General features: G+C 38.9%; 1 long non-coding RNA gene across 1 annotated transcript in view; it reads left to right on the plus strand.

Annotated features, from left to right (window-relative positions):
* The first annotated feature begins 5,852 nt into the window (after positions 1 to 5,852).
* Positions 5,853 to 18,416, plus strand: part of LOC127305293 (uncharacterized) — a 44,561-nt gene continuing 31,997 nt past the window's right edge. Inside the window, exons 1-2 of the long non-coding RNA XR_007853805.2 lie at positions 5,853 to 5,909; positions 6,471 to 6,545. This is a non-coding gene — a long non-coding RNA (uncharacterized lncRNA). The remainder of the gene's footprint in view (positions 5,910 to 6,470; positions 6,546 to 18,416) is intronic.

The raw sequence follows: 18,416 nt of genomic DNA on the forward strand, positions 1-18,416 counted from the left end.
TTGCTGTGGTTGCTATCTTTCCGCAACAAAATAAATGTCATCTCGTGGCAATTTCTCTCTAGGTGTCAATGCATATGTAAATATGCGTCGTTGTATCTAATAATAGGTGATGATGGCATGCAACTGTGTAGGCTTATCTTGTAACTGGGCTCTCATTTTTTCTTTGATGTTTGGAAATTTGTAGGGCGACTTGTGTGATTATTTTCTTCTAGTGACATCCATGTAGCTAATTTCTGGTCATAGTTCTCCTGGCATTTGTTTCTTCGTTGCTTATACAATTTTGATTGGTTGCTCTGATATGAATTCTACTGAACTGAGACACTTCTCTGTTGTTGCTAATAGACTAATCAGGGCAACTCCTTCTAAATTCATTATACTTATAAAGTTATCTTGCTAAAATTGTCTGCCAAGTTCAATATGAATAATCAAATTATATCTTCCTGTTTGAATTGTATTCTCTATGTGAATTTTTTTGGTCGCTTTGTTTCCAGCAGAAGTGAGAATGGCATGGGTGAACGGCAAGCTGGAGGGAGGATGTTTTGTTCCTTAAGGTACTTCTGAATGTGAACTAAACTTACGCATGTTCTCTTTGGACAGTACTAGATTGGTGCATTTGATGCTGAGAAATATATTGTAGTTATTTGGAATCTGCCTTGCATGAGAAGTGTGAGGCTGTGGTTGAGAAGGACACCTGGCTGGAGTAGCACATGACTGCACTATCCACTTCTATCTTGTCTCTCTTAGGGTATTGACCAAATGCACTGGTTGCGTGATGAATAGCTGAGCTCTAGAATTTGTTGTCATTGCGGAAGTACTCTAGATTGCGTGCCCTAATTAAATGCTAATCTGGTTGTTCTTGGTGGTTGCACTACATAGCTAGCTTTGTAATTGTGGTTAATATATTGAGAAGTTAATATGTGATCTTATTACTGTCTTTTAAATCTTCAGTCTTGTTGTGTATGCTCTCACCATTTGATGAGGTTGAACGGCTTGGTTTAATCGTAACAATGCGGCAATATAAAATGTTGTGAGGGTAACACATAAATACTTGCATGCTTCCATTTCTTTGTTGTTTAGATTTGTTATCAAAGATTATATGCAGCAGATGGTGTTGTACAGAGAGAAATCACCACTTGATGCATGATTAAAAAGAATCTGAGTACCATTGCCTTGTAAATTAGGATTTCTGTTGCTTATATATTCTCCCTTGATGTGTGTGTAGATGCTGTGACTGATGGAGGATGGATGCTGATCCGCTCGGCATGGTGTTGGTCTCCGGCACCATCCTGGTCGTCAAGAATCCACCATCATTATCAGCGGACTGGCACACGGCGAGGAGAAGGGCCAGGCAGCACCGGCGAACTCCTCTGTTTGCCCATTCCATGCCGTTTGGGTCGTGGGTCATTGTGACAGCATCCATGATGATGCCGGAGGCTGCGCCGGTGCAAGAGCAAAACCTTGTCTCCGACACTTTGTCACCAGGAGGTTAGTTACCAGACCATAAGGTACTCTGCTCTGTGCTCTTCTTGCGACCGACAGTTAGCAGTTACAAATGTTGGTGTGTTGACGCTAAAGCAATGTGCAGGGAGAGGCATCTTCGTGTGCGTGGAGCGGCTGGAGCTGGGTGAACAAGCAGTGCGCTGGTCCAAGGAACGGAAGGTTGTTTTTTCTATCTCCATCCTCTTTCTTTGAACTTAACATTCATCGTATTTGGCACCTCAACACAAGTCTGGTGTTCAGAAAATTGTCACCGAAAGGTGCAAATGCATATTCAGTGTTAACATGAGGCACCTAATTCAGTTGGTGCATATATTAGAAGCAAGCAATCTAATTTGTGGTCACCTTTTTAATTACGCGGTTTGGTTTATAAAGGAAATTGATTTTCTATAAATCATGGACGTTTTCTTAATCTGAACATCAACCCATCCATCCAGAACGTGATACTAGAAATATTTTTTGCTATAATTGGTGTATAAGTAGATCTTTTGTCTTTTTCCAGGAGGGATACTAGTACTAAATGTAATTTATCAATATTTCTTCTTGTTATAGGCCGTTTTCTTGTGGACGTCATGGATTGGTGTTGTGTTGTAATGATGATCAAATTGTGTGTATGTAGTGATCATGTTGTTACATGCTTGCTGTGGCCTGATTCTGATTATAGCATCGATAATAACTAATTAGTACTGCATTTGCTCTTATACCTTGTTAAATCCTGCATGCTAGTAGGTATTCTTGCTTCATAGAATCTATTTTCCCTCCGTGTCTAATAATCATCATTTTATGTAACTTCACTACTGGGTATACTAGTGGTATCATGAATTACAAAGTTAGTTCTATGTACCTTTGTGAAAATGAAATGGCAGTGCAGACTATTCTTGATATTCAAGTCTTTTCATGTTCAGAACCAGCTATGCTTGTATAAGGAAAAGTCGGTTCTAAACTGATAATTATCTGTTCTTAATTTCAAGTGTCTTTTCTCTGTGCAGGGAGTGTGAAGCTGGTTGCACACAAGGCCTACCGGGGTGAAGTTGCCACCACCATTCAGGAGTTCTTTGACATCAGCATCCAAAGGTACCTCCTTGGTCGCGCTCGAGTCGGTTGCTGCACTTGTATTCATATATTGTGCCAGTTATTGCACTTCCAAGCATAGACATGTCAAGCAGATAGATCTTGTAGCAATTCCATTATCCAACGAGTCTCTGGTCTTGTAGAATTTGCAGGTAGATCATGTCGACGAGGTGCCTGTCCTGCTGCTCGCCCTCGTGGGTGGATTACCAGTACTTTGGGTGCGACGCCAACACACCGCAATCTACCTCTGATGTCTTGGCCTCTGCTATTATAACTTATGGTGAGATCTGGTTTCCATCTCCTCTACATTCTATGTGGTAGTATTTGCTCTGGTCGTCGAGGCCCCCTGCGTGCTTTTGGTGATGTGGATTAATGAGTTCCTAGGTATTTTTTAACTAGTGAGAAGAAGTTGATCTCTTCTGTTGTCCAGGAGGGATACTAGTACTCAATATGCAATTCATCATTTTTTCTTGTTGTTAAAGGCCTTCTCTTATGGACATTATGGATTGGTACTATGTAGCAATCTTAATGAAAATTTGTGTAGCCTTTTTATTTTCTTGATTTTATTTGATTCTGATGATAGCATAGACAGCAACATAAATATATTACATTTGATCTGCTGCTTTGCCTCCCTGTCAATGCAATGTTTGCTAATGGTAGTGATGTCTGTGAAAAAATGTTTATTTGTAGCTCTACACCAAGATCTTGACTAGTTGCTTGCAAGGCAGATCGATGCAATAGTTCTTAAATATAAATAGTTTGTACATATTTTTGAGTCAGGTTGATTCTAGCCGTTGATGTTCACCAGATTACATGTATTGCACTCTGCTATGAATCTTGAATTTCTCATGCTAAATTTTCTTGAATATCTTATGCTAAATTTTCTCTTGCACTGGTTTGATGGATCTATTAATTATTTTGCTGCTGTTGTGCCTGGTTATGTTACCTGCAAGTGTTCATCTCTGACAAGGAATTTACCTTTCAGGTCGCTCGCTTGATACCCTTCTGCCTGCTCCTTCCCTGCCTCTTGGTGGACCTGGCAGTGGCCGAGACAACGCTGAAGACTGTGCTTCTGAAGGAGCAATACCTCATCTTCATCGCCGGCTCCATGGAGAAGGTCGGCTCCCAGACCGCCAGGTACTCTGTTATGTGTTCTGCTCTCTTGCGTCCAATAGTCTATTCCATCTATTGCTGCCCCTACTATTGGTGGTTGATTTCATTATCTCTGGCTAACATATTCACCTCTACAGTTTGGAACCGAAGTAACCGATTTGGAACCACCGGCAGGACAACCGGGATTTTGTGCACCATCTGTCCCATGAGTCCTGCTGCTTGTATCGAAGGAGTGGCTGTGCTGCTGGCCCGTTGGTTGATCACCAGGACTTGCAGTGCGATGGCGGTGTCTTGACTGCTGTGCCGAAGCAACCGGTGATGTCTGGGTTTAGCCGCACTGACCCTCTGGTGAGCTTCCTCTACGTGCTCCATGGTGCTATCTGCTCTAGCCCTCGAGCTCCCATGCTTTATTTGTTGAGATGATAGCTAGTAAGTTCTTTAGGTTTTAACTACTATAAGAAGTGGATCTCTTTTATTGTCCAGGAAGGATACTAGTCAATGTTATTCATCAAATTTATGTTAAAAAGGGCCTTTTCTTGTGCACGTTATGGATTGGTGCTGTTTAGTATTCTTGTTCAGTTTTTTTATTTGCCCTGGTTCGATTCTGATGATAGCATGGATAAGAGCAGAATAACTACTACCTCCACCACAGAATATAAAACGTTTATGTAGACTATTGTAGCCTACCAAAACATTTTATATTTAGGAATGGAGGTAATACATTTTTATCTTAGCTTATTCTTCCTAGTATTCTTGTTTCACTAAATCAATTAGCAAGCCCTCTTCCCAAATTTTGGAACCAGGCCTTTCCTGGGCCCATTAGGCTAAGCTAAAAAATTATCATCTTTCTCAGTTCCATTTAAACAAATATCGTTCTAAAACCACATGGACTTGCTAATCAGTAGGCAATAACCGGCAACCGAATGTTCAATCATGAAGCATCAGAAAAGGGCACTATCTGAACTGACGCCCTACCAGTGTTCGATTAAATTTTTTATTTGATCCAAGAAACGTTCTAGTGTATACCAGACCTCCTAGGTCGATGATTTTCTCCAGAACCTTTGTTTGTCAATGTGGTTTTAAGGCCATAGATATGCTTTTGCAGTATGCATGTGTTGAATTTACAGAAAAAGACAATTCTCTCTTTGATGCTATCTTTTTGTGTGCTGAAAAATGCAGAGCTAGATGCTTTGGAAGCTGACATGGACTTTGAATCAAACTCAGTCCCATCTTACCTTCAACCGGACAAAGAGCTGGATTTGGATTCTGAGCTCAACTTTCGTGCTGCGCCAGGTGGTCATGTAGCAGACCCGGACTTGCAGCAGGTATGTCAGCTGTGAAAATTTCCCTTATTCACTTTGATTGTGGTCCTGATATCCTGTATCCATAAGGAGAAAATCAATGTTATAATCACATTTCCTGCTAACTATGGGTGCAACTCTCTAGTTTCAATACCTGCACATGGTTATTTTGTTTTAGTCACTCCGTTTTTCATTTGAATGCCTCGTTCTACTCTAGACTTGAGATTTTAATTATGCAACTCCTGGCTGATGATAACCTTTTAACAATCTTACCTATTGTTCCCCTAATATTGCGCATTTATTGTTTGATGCCGTAATTGTGGTTCAGTTTTCTGGGTTTGCGAAATTTCCTGAACACCACCGGTGTCTGGTGGTGAGTTGCCTGCAAGTTTTCTGTAAATACTTCTTTTTCACATCTGTTTGTAGATTTCTTCTACTAATGTTGCCCCCCATATCATATGTCGTTTCGTAATCTTGCAATAAATGGAACTTAGTTTCTCGTACTGGAAACATGAGCCTGCTGGTTGTCCTCATCCTAGGTGTAATTTATTGCTTAGGATTGCTATTCATGTTTGATGGTCTGTAGGTGGCTTGGTCTGTTTGTATTGTCCCCTTGTGCTTGCGGCACCAGAAGTGTGTAGGAAATGAGGAACCCAGATTCATTGAAGTGTATGCTCCTGTAAACTTATTCAAGTGTATGCTTATGCTTTTTTTTCTTATATATGAACAGGGGGCTGTGAATGATGGAGATGAGCAACAGGAACAGGTTGGATGATCATCTACATCTGTGTTCGAAGGAGTGTGCCGAAGCTGAGAAGCAGGATATAATCAGATGGTTCTGCTGCGGTGGATCGTTGATTCGTGCGTGGGGCGTGGAGCATGTATGCAGACTGAAGGAAGTTGCAGCCACAAAGTGCCGTTTTGCAGGTAACTTAATGGCATTGATCTAGACTTGTATGAATTAAGCTTCTGGACCTTGGAGCAAGCTACGTTAGCATTTGGCGCTCCATTTTATTTTGTCTTACTCCTCTGCATATACTCTTTACATAGGTAGGTATCTACATAGACCTGGGAACTAGCTACACACAATTTTTTGCCAACTTGATATCCTTATGATGCACATATCTCCTTCATGTATCCCTGGTTTGACTTGCAATTTCAGTAAAGGAACCAAGTAGTTAAGACTGCTAATCTTAATGGACACAAATATACTCGCTGTCAACTATTTGGGATTTGTGTACATGAATGTTATTTTTACAATGTGGCAGACTCTATGAATGCATATGTGAGCTTTGCTGTTTGATCCCCTGTTTCTGCATCATGCTATATAAGAATATCAAGCTCCTCTATGCTTTGAAGTTCGATGTTATACTATTATCTATTCTTTTTGATTGCTTTGAACTCGATCCTATTGATTTAATTTGCAATACTACAACATTACCTTTCTTGTACTGATATCTGATGTATCTTAACTGCGAGTTTTGGAAGCCTTGGAGCATAGGAGGTTGTTTTCCGATGCATGCTTGGAAGGTGGTCTTCTTCTTTGACTCCTGTGGGTTTTTGGTCAGTTTCTCATGCCAGTCTCCTCTCCGTGTTGTGGTGATATGGCTATATGAGCTGTAGCTTTAGTTTGTTCCGGCCATGGAGCCGATGAATGTGTATATTGCTAGGTTCTTGCGTTCAAACCTGGCTTGGGGACGCAAAAAATACCTTTGCAGGTAGGACAGTTGCAACTGGTCCTGAAAATGCATATCGTAGTTTTGATTAGATGTAGATTCAAGCGAGAAAAAACAATGTCTCTCGAACCAAGTGTTGTGATTTTGAAGTCACTGCTCAGCATGCAGCCGTTTTGTAAGATGTTGTGGAGGAAAACACATATGGCAGTTTCTTGTTATGTTGTATTTTGCCGTTTTACGATTCATGGGACATGTTTTGTGTTTATGCCAGTCTCCAAGATGTGAATGTGCTGTGCACAGTACTAGATGCCTACTTTAGCTTAATCTTACTGCTCTGCAGTGGCATTTGTGTTTAGCATCCTTACATCTGAAGAGATACAGAGATAGAGAGAGAACGAATGGATGTGAATGATTGCTTTATTGATACTTTGGTCAGGTTTATATACTACCCGAACCGTCGCTTACAATGTCGGTTATTACATGTTGGTGTCTCTTGGCAAAGGACACAACTGTTCGCTTCGCACAGCGATTGGACAAATCACTAATATGCTAACTGCTATAAGGAATATTCTAAGGAATCTGCTAACTGCTTGATTAGCCTAAAACTAAAGCTAATTTATTCCTAACACTCCCCCTTGGACAACGCTGCATTCTAATCTTTATTGTCTTGATAATCTTCATATATCTCCGAGTGATGGAAAATCTTAGTAAGATCCTGATAATTTTCAATCTTGAATAACAGACTTTTTGTGACCTTCTTGAGTTGATATCCTCCAACGAAACCTGTAAAATTATAAGGAGAAAATATAGGAATCCGATATACCATTGGTATAATAATTGTATCATTTAAAACCTATATGAGAAATCCATTGAAGATCTCATAAGGAAAGATTACAATATATTATTATCGGATGATAAATACTAAGTTCAGTCCTGGGAAATTTCTCCCCCTGAATTTTGCAAATTTCTAAGTCGTCTCATACCAATGCCATGAATGCATTTTTGAAATGCAGCTGCTGGTAAAGACTTAGTGAACAAATATGCAAGATTGTCACATGATTTTGTTTGCAAAATATCAATTTCTCCATTTTTCTGTAATTCATGAGGAAAAAAACAGCTTTGGAGCAATATGTTTTGTGATATTACTTTTAATATATCCCATATGCATTTAAGCAACACATGCAGCATTATCTTCATAGATAATAGTTGGTGATTCTAATGAACCTATGCCGCATGAGGACTGGATGTGATTAATCACTCTGCGAAGCCATACACACTCACGTGAAGCTTCATATAATGCAATTATTTCAGAGTGGTTAGTGGAAGTTCCTACTAAAGTCTGTTCAGTTGACTTCCATGAGATAGCAGTTCCACCAAATAAAAATACAAATCCAGTTTGTGATCTAGCATTATGGGGATCGGAAAGATAGCCGGCATCAGTATAGCCAGTTAAAGTCATGTCTTGATTTTTCTGATAGAATAAACCAAGATCTTTAGTACCTTGTAAATACCTGAAGATATTTTTCACTCCAGCCCAATGGCGTTTTGTTGGAGCTGCACTGTGTCTAGCCAGTAAATTTTCATCAACATAAACTGAGATGATACAAAATCCTTTTGAGGATTTCTTTATGAAAACGCATGAGCAATCATCATTATTTGCGTATCCTTTCTGAAGAAGGAACTCACTAAGCCGGTTATACCACATTTTACCCGACTGCTTTAAGCCATAGAGTGACTTTTATAATTTTACACAATACATGTTGTGATTAGGGATTTTAAGTCCATCAGGGACTTTCATATAAATATCCGCATCGAGTGACCCATATAGATATGCGGTCACTACATCCATTAACTGCATTGATAAATTCATTTGTACTGCCAATGATATTAAGTATCGAAACATAATTCCACTCATTACAGGAGAATATGTATCGTCGTAGTCGATACCGGGTCTCTGCGTAAACCCTTGTGCTACTAGTCTCGCTTTATATCTCACCACCTCATTATTTTCGTTCCTTTTTCGAACGAAAACCCATTTAGCTCCCACAGGGAAGACTTTATGAGGAGTAGGTATTACTTTAGAGAATACATCTCTTTTATTAAGCGAGCGCAGTTCTGCCTCAATTGCCTCCTTCCATTTAGGCCAATCCGAGCGCTTCATGCACTCTTTCATAGATTTTGGCTCTGGATCCAGTTGAAGGGTTTTAGCAATTTTAGAGGAGAAATATGTGTCGACAAGTGTAGTCTTTCTATTATATGATTCTCCCGAATCGATATAGTTTATCGAAATTTCATTAATTTCTTCAGGCACCGTGTGATTTCCCATAACAACGGAGTCTGATTATTTCGATGTCCTAGCATTAGAATTTGTGTGAACATTTATGCTAGGTTCTTGATGTTGAACATCATCTTGGTGTCTATCAACTTCAGGTTGATTTGCATTTACCGTCATAGATTTTCTTTGTTTCCGCGGTGGCTTTGGAGAAGCCTTTTTCCCTTGAGACCAGATTTCTCCCCCTTTTATTTGCAATTGGGAGTTGAGTAGTTTTATTTGGTACCTCTACTCGTTCTGGTGCATTGACTGCAGGGATATATGATTTAGTGACACCTTTGTGATCAGTAAATGCGTCTGGCAAGTTATTTGCAAAGTGTTGCAAATCTATTATTCTCTGAACTTTAGATTCAGATTCTTTAGTACGTGGATCTAAGGATTGGATGCGTGTTACATTCCAATTTAATTCCTGGCATTCTTTGTGATTTGTTTCTCCCCCTAATGCCGGGAAATGATCCTCATCAAAAATTGAATCAGCGTACCAGGCTGTAAACAGGCCTCCTGTTAGGGGTTCTAAATATTTTATAATTGACGGAGATTTATATCCCACATAGATTCCAATTTTTCTATGGGGTCCCATGGAGGTACGCTGCGGTGGTGATATCGGTACGTATACAGCGCAACCGAATTTTCGCAGGTGGGAAATACTTGGCTGATTGCCTCGTGCTATTTGAAATGGGGAAGTTTCATGATATGCAGTTGGTCTGACTTGTATCAGATCTGCGACGTGTAAAACCGCATGTCCCCAACAAGAGGTTGGTAAATTGCAATTCTGCAATAATGGTCTAGCAATTAATTTTACCCTTTTGATTAAAGATTCAGCCAATCCATTTTGAGTATGAACATAAGGTACAGAATGTTCTAGATGAATGCCTAAGGCCATACAATAATCATTGAATGCGCGTGAACTAAATTCAGCCGCATTGTCCATTTTTATTGTTTTAATCCCGTGTTCAGGATGATTTGCTCTTAATTTGATAATTTGAACTATTAATTTGGCAAAAGCATGGTTACGTGTTGATAATAAACACACATGTGACCATCTAGTGGATGCATCAATTAGCACCATAAAGTACCTAAATGGTCCAGATAGATCCTTGAATTCTTTCAAGAAAATTAAGTGACTCATTTTTAACTTTGAGGTAGGATGTCCTAATAATTAATTTCCCGGTAGCACATGCGGTGCATACAAAATCTGATGACTTGGAAAATCTTTTAATTGGTAAATTATGACCAATAGAATTTCTTATAATTTTTCTCATCATACCTATTCCAGGATGACCAAGGCGATCATGCCAAGTCTTGATTTTATCAAGATTTTGAAAAACTATTTTGTACGCAACATAAGGTACGGGTTTGATGTATGTAAAGTATAATCCAGATGAAAATGAAGGGAATTTTTCAAGAGTTTGTTCCTCATATCCGTCGCTTTTTGTTAAAAGCAAATATTCTTTCTTATCCATCTTAACAGTTTTAAGATGGAAATCATTTGATCGGATATCTTTGAAACTTATAAGGGTACGTGTTGATTCAGGATACAAAAGTGCATTCTGAATTACAATAGTAGTACCCATAGAGAGTGTGAATGTGGCTCTTCCTGAACCAATTATTGCTTTGTTACTCCCGGTTATAGTCATAACATCTTCCTTTCTCTTAGTAAGAGTTTGGAAGTATTTTGTTTCCCTTAAAATTGTGTTTGTGGTAGCACTATCCACTAAACATAATTCTTCTTCCATCGGATTTTTCCCGTAAGATTTCTAAAAATAGAAAAAAAATTAGAATAAATTTATTTTATTCATATATTCATCAAATTACATACATAGTATTTATATTACAAATTCAAAATATAAATACATTACAATATTATGTCTGATTCACATAATACAATACATGTAGTCTGAAAGACTTTATTCTACTTGTTGTTATACAATATATAACACATCGTAGTATTTGAATAGCTAAGTGACATCAATTGTTTAGGAGATCAATTGAGGTCTCCAAAAACATCTTGGGTGTAGTCCACAAGCATGTCTTCATCGAGGATGATGTTGTCCTTTGGCTTGAATTCTTCAATAGCACTTTGAGAAGGACTAGCTTGAGGGTTGTCTTCAATGGCGTTGAAGTGAGCTTCAGCCTTGTTTCCATGAACTTGCTTCCCTTTTCCTCCATACTTCATGTATAGATCCACTAGGTGCTTGGGAATACGACATTTGTTTGTACGATGATTCACACATCCACACCTTTGACAAACTTGAGAGTTGTCAATTTGATTAATTTTCTTGAAATGACCTTTCCCCTTAAATTGACCATTAGTCTTCTAACCATTGTTCTTCCACTTTCCCTTAAATTTTCGGAAGTTCCTTTTACGATTTCCGAATTTATTAGTAAAATGAGCATTAGCATGTGCTTCAGGGATCAGCATGGCACCCGTTGGGCGAGCATTGTGATTTTTCATAAGAAGTTCATCATGCTTCTCGGGCTGAAGTAATGTGTATATAAGCTCAGAATACTTCGTGTATTTGTGTTGACGATATTGCTGTTGCAATATCCTCATCGAGGGGTGGAAAGTGCATAAGGTCTTTTCTATTAAATCTTCATCTGAAACTTGCTTATTGCAAGATCTCAGTTTGGAGTTGACTTTATGCACGGCAGAATTATATGCCGCAACAGACTTAAAGTTCTGGAACCTTATGAGAGCCCATTCTCTCTCGGCTTCCGGCAACATAACCGCTCTTTGCTGGCCATATCTCTCCTTAAGGGAGTTCCATAAAGCTGGTGGGTCCTCCTCCATCAAGTATTCGGTCTTCAAATCAGGATGGAGGTGGTGCCTTATGAAATGTAATGCCGCATACTTTACCATTTGAGGTATTTCTGGAGCATTTTCGGGGGGTGTGATAATCGTGGGACCAAGGTTACGTCCAGTTAAATTTATTTTCATATCCATGGCCCATGATAGATAGTTACTTCCATCAAGTTGCAGTTCTTGGAATTCTCTTTTATTGATGCTACTCATTTTTCCTGCATGTGTGATCATGCATTTAATTAATTTTACCTGATAGTAAAATTAATTTTGGTAAACAACAAGTATGTTCTAGAGGAACAATTTGGAAATGGATGCTTATAAGCCATATATGTGTAGATTTTCGAGATAGTCACATATTTTTATCTCAAAATTTGTTAATGAGAAAATTGAAAGAAAATTCAATTTCAAGCGTGAAATAATCATGTTCTACCAAATAACATATTATAAAAAGCTAAAGGCAAATATATTGACAATATGTCATATTACATACTTGTGACTTCTCACAGACGTAAGGTCTAGAGTAGATGTATTTACATCACACTACACTGCTAATTTAAGTAGAGCAAACCGAAAGTTCCTAAACAGATTTATTAAATAAGCTTATACTAGTACTGCACAGGACTGAGGTAACATCAGACCGTGGCTTGTAAGACTTTAAAGGTGTGTTTGGTAGCCCGGGGCTACTCAAATTTGCTATCTCATCTTAGCAATGCTGACCTTAGCTATGTTGAGGTGAGATTTTAGCATGTGTTTGGTAGGCTAGGGCTGTTGAGATATGTTGAGCTAAGATATTGTTTGTTAGACTGTGTCTGTTGAGATGTGTTGAGCTGAGAGGTTGTTTGGTAGGTTGCATCTGAGTTAGATGTGGTCACCTCCTCTCTGAGTTGGTGAGATTACCATCAAATGAATACATATTTCAGAAAGTATACATCATAATTCTAAATACACGTTAAGCAAATTTACAACACCAAATAATGCATTTTAATACCATAAAAAAATAATTGAACCAAAGATGATTGAATGCATAATCCGAAGTGCATACGTGCTCCATAGCAAGTCAATATTACAAAGTCTACATGATGTTCTAATTAGCATTACAAAATAGATAGATATTTTTCCAAATTGCATCAATCAACACCAAGTCAAAGAAGATCAGGATTCTTTGCTATGATACGCTTGAATGCGGCTTCACGGACGGCATCTTCCATTTTCATGAAATTCAGGCCTTTACCCTTATGCTCTGTCAGATAATCTAGAACAGCCAACTTATGATCCATTTCAAAACCAGGAAGGTCCATGACAGTTTTGCACAAATCAGGGTGTGTTTCGGCATGGCAAGTGTTATTGATAGCACCAGCCACAACACGTAATGCATCAGACATGTTGCTAACCTGAACTGAATCTTCATCACTCAACATAGAAGCCCTTTTTCTCTTCTTATTTGAGCCAGAAGAAGGTGAAGGAGTGGTTGCATCCATACCTTCACCACCAATTCCAAATGCAGCTTGAGCTTCCACAAACCCTTCTCCATTTGTTTCACCACTCTCCAAATCAATAGACTTTCCTGGACACTCTACCTGAATGGGTTTCCCCAAAGCCTCATTAGATCCCATAGCAAACTTACCCGTGGCTAGCTTATTAGCAAAGCAAGCTTCCATATATTCATAGTTTAGAAGGGGTGTGTTCAGAAATTCTACATCCCCTTTATGATCCTGCACATGTTTCCAATAGATTTCAGCACTAAAATACATAGCTACAACACAATGATAGAGTACTAGCAGCATGTATATGCATACCTGAGTGTGATCCAAGTAGTGTTGGTCGGCTAGAACAATCATTTTTTCATCATCATTCCAAAGCGCCCCACTTAAAGTTCTAAGTTTGTCAATTTTCTGCCACCTAGTCTTCCATTTGCGGAGATGATTCGTCACTTGGGTGGTAGTCACCTCATATCCAACAAGTTGTGTCACATCTTTTGCAGCCTTGGTAATATGGACCTCCTTAAATCCTTTATCTGTCTTGACACCTTTCGCTGCTATGTGGGCGAGACATTTCAGCAAGCAAGCTGACATAGGAGGCGTCCAGGTCATAATCTTCGCTGCCTTCTTAGGTTGAGGAGCATCATCCAGAATTTCCTCAACAGGTTCAGCCATCTGCACCAAACAGATTTCATCAGCAAATGACGCATTCCAGCAATATAGAAGTCTACCGCTGCCATGACATTTTGGGTAGTGCCATCTTTCCTACCCCTAAAGGCGGCTGAGATATTGACTGGAACTCTAGCCTGAACATGCGTTCCATCTATTGCTCCAATACAATCCTAAATGGGAAAATGACATTATGGACTATTCATGGCTGTTATAGAGATAACAATATCTAAATGTTCAAAATAGGTTACTGATACGTCCAAAACGTATCTACTTTCCCGAACACTTTTGCTATTGTTTTGCCTCTAATTTGTGTATTTTGGATACAACTAACACGGACTAACGCTGTTTTCAGCAGAATTGCCCTGGTGTCTTATTTTTGTGCAGAAACTCAACTTTCAGGAAAATCCCCGAAAATAATTGCAATGGGCCTATTTTCACAGAAGATTGACGGAGCCAGAAGACGAGACGGAGGGGGGCCACGAGGCGCCCACCCCACAAGGCGGCGCGGTGGGCCCCTGGGCCGCGCCGCCCTATGGTGGCGTCGCCTCGGCCACCCCCCGACGCTCCCCTCTGGACTACTTAAGGCTTTCGACCTAAAAACGCACGGGGGTTCGACGAAATTACCAGAAGACATCCAGAACTCCGCCGCCATCGCGAAACTCCGTCTCGGGATCAGAAACTCCATTCTGGCACCCTGCCGGGATGGGGAATTGGAAGAGATCATCGCCATCATCACCACCGACGCCTCTCCATCGACCATCCATGTTTCCCCCATCCATGTGTGAGTAAATCCCCGCTGTAGGCTGTAGGGGATGGTAGGGATTGGATGAGATTGTTCATGTAATAGCATAAGATTGTTAGGGCATAGTGCCTAGTATCCGTTGTTGGTACTTTTATGATATTGTTGCAACTTGTTATGCTTAATGCTTGTCACTAGGGCCCGAGTGCCATGATTTCAGATCTGAACATGTTATTGATTCATGATGATATTCATTGTTTTATGATCTTACCTGCAAGTTGTATACACATATTGCTGTCCGGAACCCGAGGCCCCAAAGTGACAGAAATTGGGACAACCGGAGGGGAAGGCTGTGATATGAGGATCACATGTGTTCACGGAGTGTTAATGCTTTGCTCCGGTGCTCTATTAAAAGGAGTACCTTAATTACCAGTAGATTCCCTAGAGGCCCGGCTGCCACCGGCTGGTAGGACAATAGATGTTGTGCAAGTTTCTCATTGCGAGCACGTACAACTATATACGGAACACATACCTATGGTTATTTAGTACTTGGATGCTGTTTTATTACTATCTGCAAATGCCCTGCCTTGATTGTTACATGAGTTCTCTTATCCATGCAGCGCCCGTTCATCCATCCCTGTGCCTACAGTATTTTAATCCTGCTGTTTACTATAATCACTACTGCTGTCTTTATTACACTGCTGCTTATATTTCACTACTGCTACTGCTATAAAACTGTTGCTACTGATAAACTCTTGCGAACAAGTCTGTTTCCAGGTGCAGCTGAATTGACAACTCCGCTGTTAAGGCTTACAAATATTCTTTGGCTCCCCTTGTGTCAAATCAATAAATTGGGTTTTACTTCCCTCGAAGACTGTTGCGATCCCCTATACTTGTGGGTCATCAAGACTATTTTCTGGTGCCGTTGCCGGGGAGCATAGCTTTATTTGCAAGTTCACCTGGATTGATATTGTTCGCTGCAAATCCTCCATCATGGGTAAACCTCGCGATGCTAAAGTCGCCATATTACCATCCACTACAAGAAAAGGTACAACTCTGAGTACCTCTGCTGCTCTTGATTCACCATCCGTGATAAGTCAACTTGTTTCACCACCACAAGCTTCACATGCTGGTACTTCTGCTGAATCTGAAAATTCCTCTTATAATCTTGATGATGCTTCTGCTGTGCTTGATGATAATGGTTCATTAGGTTCTTTTCTAGATGCTACAATTGCTAGGTCTAGACAAATTGAAAATACTGAAATTCCTAATGAAAATACTGTTACACCTGTTAATTCACCTGAGTCTGTTGAACACTCTAGTGATGATCTTGATGAAGATTATGTGGAACTTCATGATGATTTTATTGATAAATGTAATGCTACTACTGGTGCAAGTAACATTAAAAAGCTTCTTGCACAACATGCTGTTAGATATAAACTGTCTCCTGATCCTAAATTTGCCACATCTCCTGTAAACATTAAGGATAAGGATTATGATTTTTCTCTTGATTTATCTCATATATCAATTGTTGAGAAAACACCTTTCTGTGGTACTGAAAAAGAAAGTGCTGTAGAACACATGAATGAGCTTTCTACTTTGAGTAGCTTGTTTTCTGATGATATTAAGAAGCGTACTTATTTTGTTGCTAAAATTTTTCCTTTCTCATTAAAGGATGATGCTAAAACCTGGTATAATAGTTTGCCTCCAGATTCTATTGATAGTCCAAGTGGTTTGCTTGATGTTTTCTTTCGGAAGTATTTTCCTACTAGTGCTCAATATATTGCTTTGCAGAAAATTTATAGTTTTGACCAGGAAGATGGAGAGAAATTGCCTGAAGCTTGGGCAAGGTTTTGCTCTCTTATCAGAGCTTGGCCTGGACATGATTTGGAAAAGCATGACTTACTTGATATATTTTATAGTAGACTAACCATTGAGTCTAGGGCATACCTGGATAGTTGTGCTGGTTGTGTTTTCAGGAAAAGAACTCTGCATTTAAGCTGAAGAATTAATGGCTAGAATAAGCCAAAATCATGATGATTGGACTACACCTGAACCAACCCCAACACCAATATTGAAGAAGAGGGGTATGATTAAATTAAGTGATGAAGATATGAGAGAAGCCAAGAAATCTCTTAAAGAGAAATGTATTAAATCCGAAGATTTGAAGAATTTACCTCCCATAGAAGATTTATGTAAGATAACTCCCCCTTCATCCACAATTGAGGTACATTCTCTTCAACGCTTTGATAAAGAAGATATTCCTTACTCAAAACCTCCTGATCAATGTTTAGATGAGTTTGATAATTATGTTGTTAAGCAAGATAATTTTAATATGAGAGTAGAGAATCATTTAATGGAAAATTCTCGAGCTATTAGTGAATTGCATGATATTGTGGAGAGAACCTCCAATGATGTTAAGATGCTTGTTAAACATTTTCATATGGTTCAAACTCAAATTGATCAACTCACTAAAGTGCAAAATGACTTGTTAAGAGATACTTCTAAAGAAAAACATGCTTATGAAGTAACAACTAGAGGCGGTGTTTCTACTCAAGATCCTCTATATCCTGAGGGGCATCCCAAAAGAGTTGAACAAGATTCTCAACGAACTAAAGAAATTAGTGCTCCTTCTAAGAAAAAGAAGAAGAAACATAAAACTGTTGTAGAATCTTTTGAGCCTGTTAATGATCCTAATAGTATTTCTATTTCTGATGCTGAAACTGAAAGTGGTAATGAACATGATAAAGATAATGATAAGAATGATGCTTCTGATAAAGAAGAGGTTGAAGATGAACCTGAAAAGCATGCTAAAAATAAAAAGTACACTAAAGAAGATTTTATTGCTAAGAAACATGGTAATGAAAGAGAACCTTGGGTTCAAAAGCAAATGCCTTTTCCTGCTAAGAAACTAAAATCAAAGGAGGAAGAACACTATAATAAATTTTGTGATTGGATGAAACCTTTGTTCCTGCAAATCCCTTTGACTGATGCTATTAAATTGCCTCCTTATTCAAAGTATATGAAAGATATTGTCTCTAACAAAAGGAAGATTCCTAATGAGGAGATTTCCACTATGCTTGCTAATTACTCTTTCAATGGCAAGGTTCCAAAGAAGCTGGGAGACCCAGGTATACCGACTATCCCTTGTTCCATCAAGAATAATTATGTTAGAACTGCTCTATGTGATTTGGGAGCAGGAGTTAGTGTTATGCCTTTTTCTCTTTACAAAAGACTTTATTTAGATAAGTTGATACCAACTGATATATCTTTGCAAATGGCTGATAAATCTACTGCTGTTCCTGTTGGTATATGCGAGGATGTTCCTGTTCAAGTTGCTAATAATTGCTTAATATTAACTGATTTTGTTGTGTTGGAAATGCCTGAAGATGATAATATGTCTATTATTCTTGGAAGACCTTTTCTTAACACTGCAGGGGCTGTTATTGATTGCAATAAAGGAAAAGTTACTTTTAATGTTGATGACAAGGAGCATACTGTTTATTTTCCCAAGAGGATTGATAAAGTATATGGAGTTAATACAATTTCTAATTTGAGAACTATCAAAGTGGGAGTTATTGATTGTCCTATATATGAGCCTATACAAGGATATCAAAGTATTATGATTGGATCCATATCAATACAATATAAGGTAACATGATTGATTTGAGGTTTATTTCTTCTTATGTCATGTAAAATTTATTTGGTGGCAAGACTTGATCAACCTTGTTAAC

The sequence above is a fragment of the Lolium perenne genome, chromosome 6 (assembly GCF_019359855.2).
Source record: "Lolium perenne isolate Kyuss_39 chromosome 6, Kyuss_2.0, whole genome shotgun sequence".
Lineage (NCBI taxonomy): Eukaryota > Viridiplantae > Streptophyta > Magnoliopsida > Poales > Poaceae > Lolium > Lolium perenne.